The 13,171-nt window shown below is 33.1% G+C and overlaps 1 pseudogene; it reads left to right on the top strand.

Moving 5' to 3' along the window:
* The first annotated feature begins 9,463 nt into the window (after positions 1-9,463).
* LOC118754909 lies at positions 9,464-13,151 on the top strand (annotated as a pseudogene).
* The last annotated feature ends 20 nt before the right edge of the window (positions 13,152-13,171 follow it).

Here is a 13,171-nt window from a genome sequence, read left to right as displayed (position 1 = left end):
AAAATTTTGACCGGTCCGGCAACGGGAGAAATAACGATGATTCCAAGGGTACCAATGATCCCAACGGATTTGCCATTTACGTTTAAACGTGTCCAGTTTCCAGTAAAGACATGTTTTGCCATTACCATTAATAAGTCCCAAGGGCAGACCTTTAACGTTGTCGGCATTGATCTCCGTAACGAAGTGTTTACGCATGGCCAATTATATGTGGCACTTTCACGTATCGGTTCATCACAAAATCAAACTTTTCTTATTCCCGGAAATGGAAATGAAACGCAAAACGTTGTTTTTACTGAAGTGTACAACAACTGAAATGTAAATACCTCTCTTTTATAATCATTACTACTTCATTCTTCTAATTTATGCTGTACACTTCTTATATGAAAAAAGTATAAAATACATCCATAAACACATATCTATATTTTAAAGCCTTTTATTATTAAAATTTTTTAGGACGTTTGTAAATGTATTTAAAAGATCAAAGGTCCGTGGCGAAACCTAGGGTTACAATGGCGTCCAGATGAATTACGGATACTAATAAGGGCAAAATTCTTCCTCTGAAGAGGTTTGAGTTTCAATACGGTTTCTCCTTAACTTTGCCGCAAAATTACTCACGAGGCGTCGCGAAGCACGCCGGGTATTCGCTAGTCTTTTATAAATGAATATTTACAAAATTATAATAAGGCATATTACATATTACTTTACACGAAATATGAACCTCTGTAAAGCAAATTTTTTTAGGCAAACTTTGGGTCGTTGAACACAAAAAAATGCCCATGGTTTCAAAGAAGTGTTTTCGAGATTTGTTCGAAAAACGTATTTTTAGTACTTTTTCAGTTATTCCTCAATATCTCATGAAACGACCAACAGTTCGAAAGGTATTGATGGGCTCTTTGCAAAAATATATATTTTTTGTGCAGATTGTGTTCCGTAACATCTACATTTCTCAGCAGATTTTCATTTACTGTAAAAAGAAAATGATTGAAATTTCAATTTTTCGATTTTGGTCGCTTGTGACACTAATAATTTTCATTGAAATCGGCAAAGTAATATATTTTTGTAGGTCGCTTATGTTGATTGGATAATTTTTTCATGAGACATTGACGAATAGGTCCGAAATGTACCAAAAACACTTTTTTGAAAAAATTACGAAAACGCTTCTTTGAAAAGAAAATCGGCTTGGAAAATATTTTTTTTTCTTAAGCGATTACCACAAAATTTGTAGAACAGTGTTATCGATATATTTGATGCTGGTATTCAATTTTTCGTCACCCATTGTCCATATCCGTACAATATTTAGAACGCATTGACTAGTTGAACCTTCAAAACCAACTTACACTGCTTTTATTTCGATTAGGAAAAGTTAATCTTAAAATATCAAAGAAAATGCGGGACAAAGGCAGGACACTTGGAAAAAATCAGAACATTTTGGGGGTTTTCTGTTTTGAAAAACTACGCAGGACAGACCTTTAAATAACAGAACGGTCCCGCAAAAAACAGAACGGATGGTCACCGTACTGATACTACCAAATTTGTATTTATTGTGCCCAATGTTTGGACCGTTTCTGATGTTACGCCCGTGATATTAATAATGTTATTGCTGTTTATTGCGGATTTGCTTGTTAGGCTTGAAAATTTTATAAGCGAAATGTCTGCTTGAGAGTCTACTAAAAAAGTGCATTATTTGTGAGAATCACTACAATTTATTTCAATGAAATCGGAATAGTTGAGGTTTAGGCAGTAAATGGATTTTTCGTCTGTAAAAGTCGTTAGTTGTTTAAGTCTAGCTCCCCCAGTGTTCGCGCCTGAGGGGCTTTGGCGTTTAAAGTCCGAACATTGGCAGAATTTCGTGTATTTGAACGCGTTTGATTGTTATTTCTACTGCTTGAAGCCTGACTGTTGTTACTATTATTGTAGTTATTTCGTCTATTACTGAAACTATTATTCCTATTCTGATTGTTGTTTCGATAGCTAGTATTCCCGCTGTGTCTATTTGAATTGCCGTTAAACCTAAAATTGTTATTGTGATATCTGTAGTTATTGCTGCCTCTATAACCTCCTCGAAAATTCTTTGTCCGTATGGGACGTGACCTAAAAGCCAACACCTGCCGCTCTTTTATTATTCTGTCGTGCTCCACAATCATCTTCGCTACATCTTTCGAGTCGCTGAAGGCTGACGATGCTAGTATTGACTTTACCCATAGTTGCCAACTTGGTGCTTTAAGCACTAGATTTAGTGCTTTTTGAAAATTAAAACGCCAAAAAAAATGGTTTAGTGCCTAGTGCCCTTTTTAGTGCTTTTTTCTGAACTAAAATTTCTGAATTTACAAGAATCTACAAATTTAAATGCACTAAAATGCAAACCATGATTGATAAAAAAATGAAGTTGCAAACCCTCGTTCTTGCGCTCTTCTTAAATTGTATTCGCGTTGAAAATGCTAGCACGCAGATAAGTGAAGTGTTTACTTTTTATTTTCTTGATTATTGATTGATTACACAGTCCGAAAAATTTTAACTTTTTTTGCAACCTGAGTTCATTGGTTTTTAGATTTTTCGGTGCTGAATCCAAATCTGGCTGCAGAATTTCTCTCATTAAGTATTACTCTTCCCCTTCAAAATTGCATTTCGTTTGTTGCGATTCGATTGTTCTTTCTCCAGATGTACCAGTTTTACCAGTTCGGTATTACTTCGTAAGCATGAATGTGTATTTATTTACACATGTAAATATTTTTTTTTTTTACTTTTGTTTACTACAAACTGTTATAAAAGAAAGTATCCTTTGATTAAAAAAAAATTTAGTGCTTTTAGTGCGGTAAAACGCTCTTTTTTCCAAGGTTTGGTGCTTTTTGAAGTCCAAAAGTTGGCAACACTGACTTTACCATATCTGAACGGCTGTTGAGCCTACAAACATTTATTGGTTGCTCAACTGCCATCTCGTGAGCTTTCGCTTGTGTCATTCCTTCAATAATAAGCGAACGCTCCAGGGAATCTGCGAGCTCCTCTACCTGTTTCGCAAAATCTGAATAATTGTTGTTATGCACTTTCAAAGCTGCAATTTTACCAGCGACAACTTTCGAGTTATCTGGTTTTATTTTGTGGGACAGCGCTTCTTTAATTTGACTAACTGAGCTTATTTGCGTTGGTAGGGACTCGCGAGCTTTACCTTTAAGTTTGGATTTCAAAAATGCAATAAATGTTGTAGTGAGGCTTTCGTCTGATAATTCTTCAATAAGGGTAATTTTACCACCACCACTATAATTTTCCCTTATAATCGAGGCGCATAAACTTATAAATGATTTCTTTTGCTCAGGTGTTGCCATTTTTGCGTTGGTATTTTGAAAGAAGTTAATATTTGGTGAGCTAGTGGTTACGTAAGGGGGGTCGTCGAATCCCAAAAAATCTTCCAGAAAAGACAAGGAACGACTCTTTTTAATACTATAAACTTCAAGGGTGCCAGTTGATCGTACGTCAGCAAATTCTTCGTCGGAATCTGCGTCTGAATACAAAACGTTTTCTGTAATTAATTCGTCGAAATCTTCTGGTACTTTTATTTTGCAACCAATTTTATAAAAACACTTAAGTAGCTTTTCTCTACACCGCGATAAACTTTCAATTAATGACTTTGGCTTAACCCTTTGTTTGAAGTGCGAATTTACTAGTATTAAAATGTTGTTATAACTTTTTATTAAAGATTATTTATATTCCTCTAACTTGCCCTCTTTTGTTGAGATAGGACGACTTTGTAACACACGTTTTGTAACTTTTGCAAAATCAGTACGCAAATCTTTAAATGCAGTATCAAAATCTGGCATTTGACAAACCCGGCATAAATGTTAACAAAAAAAATTTTGATTTATTTAAATTATGGCAAAAAGATGTTGGATTTTGTACGCAACTATAGGTACAGTAAAATTTTCACAATTGGCATTCAATCGGCATTAATCTTTGTTTAAAAAAAAAGTTGTAAACGTGGCAATCTGATGGCACGGCCTGGTTTATAAGAAAAACATGTTTCCAGCACTCACTCGGCGAAGCACAGAAAAAAAATGTTTGTTTGATAATATCAAAATTTGAATTAAACGTTTTGGGAAAGTTTTCGTTAAGCACTTTGCAAGGCACTGTTTATTAAAAATTTTAAATTGTTAAATTTTACACGCTAGTGTAATTCGAAAATGTAAGAAAAATCATGTATGAAGTTCAGAAAAACTTTAAGTTATAGAATACTTGAAAAAGGAAAGTTGGTTTGATACCAATAATTTGCACGCGACTGTAGTTCTGAAATTCCATTAGAAACAGTAACACAAGTATGTACATATGTATATGATAAAGTATATATTGACAATTTTAATTATGTAACTGTATGTTAGTATGTACATAAGTATATATAAGGAACCATTTTTTGTTGTATTCAAATTTAGTGTACAGTTGTATTTAATTTAAAAATGTTTAGGTAAAAAGTAAAGTACATATGTATGTATGTTCATAATCACCATCAGATCCCACGAAGTCACCTTCCTGTGTACCGTTGCTCGTATTGCTTGCTATGTAGTTATGTTGCCATGTAATGATGTGCTGTCCTAGTTGTAGCTGTTGGTTTTTGCTTTACGCTGCTATCGCACCCTGCTCCGCGATATGTATATATGTTGTTGTTGCTGTTTACCGCTGCGTGTCGCGCCTTGGCATAGCGACACTTGTAGATGGCGTGGTTTTAACGCCGTTATAGCGGTTTGCACTGGTCTAGCGGTTTGCGTTGGTGGTACAGCACGGACCGCGTGGCATAGTTGCGATGCCGTTAAGGCCTGGCGTGTATGCGATGCCGTTATGTCGTGCTTAGGACTGGTGGTACAGCACGGTCGCAGTTTTATAGTTTTGTTTTTTTGGTTTTATTGTTCTTTTGCCACTCATGTGTTTTCTACCACTTTTGTAAAGTTTAGTTTTTTTTTAAAATTTGGTACGACCGCTTTTTTCGGTTTTTGAATGTTTTATATATTTTTATTTTTTTTTTTATAATTTTAACCGCCAATTTTTTTTTTTTTTTACACATCTATATGCACATTTATGTATGTATGCGCACTGCAAGTTTTTAGTTAGTTTAATTTAAGTTCATTTTCGTTGTTTTTTTCACATCTGTATGCACGTGTATGTATGTTTTCTTATTTTTTGTATTTTAACCTTTTTTTTTATTTTTGTAGTTTTTTAGTTTTTTTTGTATTTTTGTAATAATTTTCAAAGTTTTTGATTTAGTTAACCGCCAACGTATAGTTGTTGGTAATGATTTTTGGTCTCGAAATTAAGTTCAGTTCATTTCACGCTTTTTTTTTTTGTATTTTAATTTTTCCCATGTTTTAACTTTTAGTTATGTGTTATGTCGAGGTTGTAATTGATTTGTTTGTTCCCCTGCACTCACTCGGTAAAGATGTGGAGCCCTAGCGCTCCTCCGGCTCTGTTGCGGGCCAACGCTCGCTCTTGCATGGAGCCCTAGCGCTCCCTCGGTGCTGCCATATTAGGCAGTGCTGCTGCAATAAATATAAAATTAAAACAAGACTTGACTGTTCGATTAGAGGGTACGCGGAATAATGCCGCTAATTTTATTTTCACTAAAAGACTTAAAGTTAGCTGCTTTCGCCGATACAACAGGGTTGCATCAATATCGTAAATTTACCTTACCTTATCGTAAAATTACCTTAGGCGAATTCATATAAGGTGATTTGTAGGGTTGCAACATGTATGCTTGATCGCATTACAAGCCCATTCAATTTTATTTTAACGAAGTGGAAATTTTAAAGAACTACGACTTACTATTGATTTTTGGAAATTTTTTTATGGAAGCTGATGCGAATTTTCTCCATACAAAAAAGTTTTCCAACATACTTTATTTGGAAGAAAACGCGTGAACAAAAAATTGTCAAAAATCAACACTTCAAATTTGCACTTTATTGTACTAAAATTTAAAAAACTGCGTACTCAAAAAAATTCTACAAAATCTAGTTAAACAGTTTCAAATTTTGATGAACATTTGTTAAAATTGTGGTAAAAGTAAAAAGAATCAGCCAAAAACGGCCGATGCCGATGCTTTTGGCCGATGCCGATGTCGATTAATCGCTCGGGCTGTACTTTGAGGCTCCAAAAGTCCTAACATAATTTGAAACATTAAGTTTAATCATTTCTGCTGTTTTTGTGGAAAAACACATTTTTAACTGAAAGAGCGATTGAAGCAAACATTTTAATTGGCCGCGTTTATTAAATTTGTCTAAAGATTAACATTTTCTGTCCGATATGGGCGTTCTTATTCTTCACATTTTCGTTGTAAATGGTCCTTCGTCAAAATTTTTTTTTTTAAGTTTTTTTACAAAGTTTATCAGCTGAAAGGAATTAATAAAAATGAACAATTTTCGAAAATCTTGAAAATTTCCTTATCTTTCGAATTTAAACGCCTAAAACTCAAAAAGTACCCTTCTGATTGACACAAAAAATATATCAATGCAGTGAGCCTAAATATATCTTTCGAAAAGTATCCAAACAAGATTAGGTTAGTCGCTTTTCTGGAGTTTTTTTTGGCAAGAACTTCAAAATACCTAGAAAAGAGGTTTTTGCCTATATCTCGAAAATGCTTCCCTGGGAAAATTAATGAGAGTTATTTTCAAGTTTAGCGACCCTACACTGAAAATAAAATCTGCGTAAATATAACGAAAACTTGCGTACATCTTACGAAATTTTTTGTCATTTTGAGCCACGAAAGTTTTCGTTGATTGTACAAAACCGTTTTGGTACATACTACGAAAGTATGAGGCATCAGATCTTTAGTACATTTTACGAATGTATTCGTACTATTAGCTAACGAATGTAGTACTATTTACTAGAGAATTTCGTGGTATTTCTTAGTTTTTTACGAAATTTTTGTTTAATGCACAGAAATAATTCGTATATTTAACGAAATTGTTTTTGTAAAATCTGCGCTTGTTTCGTAGAATGTGCGATTGCTTTCATTCTCCACCCTGTAAAAAACATATTACGAGTTATAACACAACACTTTTATTTTGCTTTTATCGTTAATATTTAGCGTTTTTTTTTAACATAATGTTTTGCAAAAACGCTTAACATTAATGATTAAAATATAATGAATGTGCTGTGCTATAATTTGAGTCATGTTTTTTATAGTGTTAATAATAAAAGCAATCATACATTCTACGAAAGAAGAAGAAGAATTTTCTGACTACACTGTAGTTCAAAATTAATAAAAAGGGTTATTTTACCTATAATAAAACTTAAGTCTTTTTTATTTATCTGCATGCGAATAGGTTCTATACTACATATTTTTTTATTGCTTAGGCTTCATTCAATAAAGTATGTTGATGCAAAGTGTTAAACTATGAGACTCAACAAAACTCAATATAATAAGATATAAAATATGAAAGAAAATAAAAAATACTGGTTTTACTTTCTTAAACATTTTAATATTTTTATGTAGAGGTACTTGACAGATTCGCAGCTTCATCGATGTTTGTTTCCTTGACGACAATAAATTAAAGGAAAATTAGAAGGCGTCTGAAAAACAAGTTTCCGTTAAAAATCATACATTTATATACTTTTAATTTTATTAAGTAGTGCTCCTGGCTTAGGCTTGCGGTTGATAGGTAACTGATGAAATTGCCTATTTATCAAGTCCCACATTGCAGCGAAAGGCGCAGCGTAGGCGATGTTAAAAACATAGTATGCTTAAGAGCATAGTATATCTATAGCTTTAATATTTAATTTTGTATTGTATTTTTATCCAGCAAAACCCTTTTTAAAACGTTTAAAATTATATTATACGTTTCACAGCAGCCAACAAGTAATTCCGCAATGACACGCGATACATAAAAACATGATTAAATATTAAGCTGCCGGTAATTTAGTATACTGTACGAAAATATTCGTATGTTGTCCGAATTTAAAAAATATGTTGTTGCATTAGTACTTTATACGAAAGTATTAACTAAATTGTACGAATACAGAATTTTAGATTTCGTAAATTTTAAAACCATACACATAAAACCATATATACAAAATTATTCGTACAGAGATTTGTTCAGTGCTTTACGAATGTGTTTCGTAAAATAAACATAAGATTTCGTAAATTGTGCTGAAAAAATGCTTTACGAAAGTCCTTTCGTTATATTTACGTATGGTTCGAAAAATCTTGTTTCGTTGTGAAAAATGTGTTCGTATTATGAGCGAAAGTTTCGTACATTGTACAAAAATCAAGACTACGAAAGTTTTTCGTAGCACTTTTACGAAATTTATTTTCAGTGTAAATTAGTGAAGGCCTTTTTTCGTGTAAATTATTGTTATTAATGAGTTCGTAATGTATCTATGTTCTCATGTTTTCTTTTTACGAGTTTTAAGGTCAGAATGTTTGCTTAGAATGAAAATTTTTAAAAAGCGTTCTAAAATAAATAAAAATGTTCAATCGATGAATAATGAAACTACTTAGACCTTTTCTTAGCTCTAATATGTTTCGTTTTTCTGGAGATTTAACCCCTTATTTATATTTATCTCTGGCAACACTGGATTTATGTATTTTAGCCTATAGATGTACGAATGTCGTGTGCGGCCGTTTGTACATATGTATATATGAATTAGGGATGTTTCGAATGTAATTTTTTTACATTCGCGAATGCGAATGCGAATTTTGGGAATGCGAATGTTAGGAATAACTATACCCAACTTAAGTCATCGTTTATATTACTTGAAAATTTTGTAAGTTATTAGAACATTGAACGAGTGCTTAACCTATACAATGTTCAACGCTAGTAGTCAAAGTTCAAAATGGGCATATTATATTTAAAAAAAAGTAGTTTTGCTGCCTTTTCTCCCATGAGGCGATTTCTTAGAAGCTCGTATATAAGGCCGGCTGCGCTGAACAATTGCTCACTTGGAACGCTGGCGGGTGGAGCGCTCAACGGTTTCCGCCCAAGATCTGTCAATTTGTCGTATTTTAGTTTATTTTTCCACCAATCGAGAGGATTTTAACCGAGATGAGCTTGTTTTTCTTTAAGATAGAACTTCAATTGAGCTTTAATTTCACATTTTTTAATGTTTCCAGTACCCTTTCGCTGGAGGAATTAAAAATAATTTCTAGGTTGCTTATAAGACTTTTAGCAGTAGTTGTTGAAGGCCCATCAATGTTGCTTGATATACTACTTAACCGTCTAGCGCCTGAAGCTAAAAGCCGGTTATTGTCCGCACCCTGGGTAGACAGACTTTTCAACAATATTAGATGCGAATGTGAATGTCGAATGCGAATGCGTAAAATTATGCGAATCATCCGCATAACGAATTCGAATGCAAATATTCGCAACATCCCTGGTATGAATGTATGATAATATGTCTCATACATACATACATATATGCTCCAAAATATTACTAAAGTCTTTCATGCCTTTAAAACTTTCAACAGTTCATAATCGTTTTTTTGCAGTAGAAAAAAACAACTATTGCTAATTTGAAAAGAGCAATCGAATCAACTGCACGTGTACAACATAAACGAGAGCTGAGTGAGCGATATGTATATCGTCGGTGATACTGCAAAACGTTATATGTCACTTATTACCTCTGGTGCTTAATTGATCTGTTATCTGTATCTGGTCGCTTCTGCCAATCGTTCATCTTCATCAGCCAAAGGTAGACAGTTTTGTCATTCCTTTATTAGGGTGTATCGACTTTCATAAGCATTCCGGAGCAAGTAAGAGACCATCTAAGTGTCAAGGGTACTAATAGACATAGACCGTTTTGCAGTATCACCGACAATATGTATGTCCGATGAAACTGGTTATGAGCAGTGTTGCCAACTTTTAATTTTCAAACTTGGAAAAAAGCGTTTTATCACACTAAAACACATTTATTGAATCAAAGATAACATAATAGTTTGTATTTAACAAAAGCAAAAAATTAACAATATTTACAAGAGTACATACATATATCAATACACACAATTTTTCGCTCATAATGATTGAATAGCCTCTACACATTCTATGATGGCTCATGCTTATACCATGTTCTGACCGACAACGAAAACACTTTGAAAACGAGTTTTGGGATTGTGGACTGTAGGCCGTTCACACCGGTTGTTAGTGTTTTCGTTGATATTTCTTATTTGATGTTTTCATTATATAACCTCAAATATCACCAAAAACTGTGTTTTGCACTTTGTGGTTAGGATATCTAAAAATTCTAGTGCTAAGTAATTGTGTGGCCAGATTTGCATTCAACACCAAGAACCGATGTGTTTTACTCAGGTGGTAGAAAAATCAAAATTTGTACAAATAATTAGAAAACAAAAAAGAAATACTTAACTTACCTGCGTACTAGCATTTTCAACACGAATAGAATTCAACAAGGTGGGTCTGCAACTTTAGCTTTTTAGCTATCATGGTGGTATTTTAGCGCATTTAAATTTGTAGATTCTTGTAAATTCAGTGCTGCCACAGCTTTAAATATTTCAAATTATTTAAGGTTTTACCTATGGGTCATTCCATTGTGACGGGTGGGACATTATACTCCAGAATGTGATCAATCGTGAATTTTAGCTATGTCGCCGGAACTTACAAAACAGCGAAAGATATTTTTTAACATAGAACGATAATTAATACATAAAAATGCTTTAACAAAAATACCAAACGATTTCTTCGTCTTATGTATTTATCATTTGAATGAACGTGACTGGTGGGACACTGAAAATAATTATTTTAGCCTTGTGAATTTTAGCCAAAACGCTTAATTTTTACGAAAAATTGTTTTGGTGTTGGAAAATATGAATTATACGCTTTCGTTATCAATAAAAATAAGGTTTATATAATCTCCATAGAAATATTAAAAATTATTTAAAGTTGTGACTGTCCATCTCCTTGTGACTGGTGTAATGTAATTATGCATGAAATAAAAGTTTCCATAGACAAAAATTACAACTTTTTTTGATTTTTTTAATATTTTATAACAGTTTAATAAAATGTAGTAATTTAAAAAGAGATTACTACTGAAATTAGAGATAATAAGGGCATATTTAAATTTATGTTGCTTTCCTCTTTTAAATGGAATGACCCCTATCTCGAAGGAATTTTAGTTCAGAAAAAAAGCACTAAAAAGGTACTAGGCACTAAATAATTTTTTTTTTGGCGTTTTAATTTTCAAAAAGCACTGAATCTAGTGCTTAATGCACGAAGTTGGCAACTATGGTTATGAGAGCAATAGCAACAATGACTCCCGAAATGACGACGAAGCAGCAGTATAGCAGCAACGGCAGTAGCAATAACATCAGTATTGCCAGAAGTTTTTGGTCCGACCGGATAAATTGGCAAAAAAAGCGACTAAAAACGGCTATGTTTCAACTAAAATTCACATATTTTATTTAAATAAATCACTAGTGGAAAGACTAGTATATTCAATAAATTTTTTTTTGTTTAACAAAGAAAACTGTCGTTGTACGTAGCCAAGCTTTACATCAGAACTCAAGTTTGTATTACTTAAATACAAAAAAAGATGGATTACAAACTTATGGCGTTTGCTTTTCTATTGAAAAAATTTGCACTATTTTGAGAAATTAACACGTAATGCTGTGGAAGAGCTGAGGAAAAAGGGCAAAATTATTTCGAGAAAGGAAAACGCCATTCAGTTATATCGGAATACCTAGTCGCTTTTTAAGTTTTTTAAAACAATTATTAACAGTTATTGTCTGCCCAGAGAGTTTTGTTTTATTTCGTTATTTTCTAAGTGTTTCGAATAAAATCTCACACATAAATTTAAGATATTCGTAACAAAAAATTTTATGAGGAAAATCCACGCTATGTCCTTTTTTGGAAAAATACAGTGACGCAAATATAAAGTGGGACGCGACATTTTAGCAAGTTTTGGCTATTTTTCCTTAGTTTATTTAATGTTTATTTTTTTACTTAACAAACACCATATAAATCCAAACATCAAACTTTGTGTAAAAATTATGAAAATTCTGCAAAATTTCACCAAAGTTATGGTATGCAGTTTTAGAGTCTATTAAATTTTAGTATAATGTGGAGCAAATTTGAAGGAGTTAGTACTTACCGTCGATTTTTGGCATTCTTTTGTATGATGGTGCAACGCATTTTTTCCATACAAAGTATGTTCGGCAATTTTTTTATACGGAAAAAATGCAGAACACCGTCAACAAAAAAATTGCCAAAAATCAACGGTATGTGCTAGTTACTTTAAATTTGCACTTTATAATACTTAACCTTTAAATTTTTAAAGATGCTGACTAAAAAATTAAAAATTTTTGGTGAAAATTTGTAGAAGTTTTAAGATTTTTGCACAAAGTATGAGATTTGGATTTAAATGGTGTTTTTTGAGTAATCAACTTCACTCTCATACAAAAAAATGCAATCTTTAAATAAACTAAATAAAAATAGCCAAAACTTGCTAAAATGTCGCGTCCTAGCTTATATGTTTGTATTTGGGCCACTGTATATTCGCTTAAAATAGAAATCATTGAAATCTGCCCTGTATTTTAGGACTTTTCGGGTTAGAAAAAAATTACTTTCAATTTCATATAACGCAGTCCGTCATGAAAATTTTCTCCGAGATAATGCTGGCCATTTCTAATAGATTTTGGATCGCAAAATTTGTAAAAATGGAAACTTATGAATTTGAATTTTAAGAAAATAAGGGCTATAGCAAAATGGGATAAAAACGGCATATTTTTTTTGCAAAACGGCTAACAAATCGGCTGCCGTCTAATCCAAAATTTTTCCGGATGTTAGCTATCGCTACCGGCTAAATCTAGCCGGAAAATGGCCAAACTGGCAACACTGAACAACATCGACGGCTGGTTGAGGCTACAGAGGTTTGGTTGGTGGTCAACAGAAGCACGGGAGATCTCGCCTACTCTATAGCGCGCGCGGTCATCGAAGCGAACTACGGTTACATGGCGATTTCTTTGGCGTGCCTACATGTTCAACTTTCGGGCGAAAACGTCGCTTTACGACGAGGACGGATGCAACCTATTGATTGGTTGAGGCATTGAGAACGGATCGACTTTACGATTTTGTAAACATGAAATATACATGTATGAAACATCGACGCTAACAAGTTTATAGCTACTAAACAATAAGTTCATTGTCGATAGTGAAAAAGCCGGTCCAAAAATATAAAAAGTTAATCA

This window comes from Rhagoletis pomonella, unplaced genomic scaffold, assembly GCF_013731165.1.
Source record: "Rhagoletis pomonella isolate Grant_MI unplaced genomic scaffold, Rhpom_1.0 Rhpom_scaffold_04898, whole genome shotgun sequence".
In the NCBI taxonomy this organism is placed as follows: Eukaryota; Metazoa; Arthropoda; class Insecta; order Diptera; family Tephritidae; genus Rhagoletis; species Rhagoletis pomonella.
This window is presented reverse-complemented; position numbering and strand designations above follow the sequence as displayed.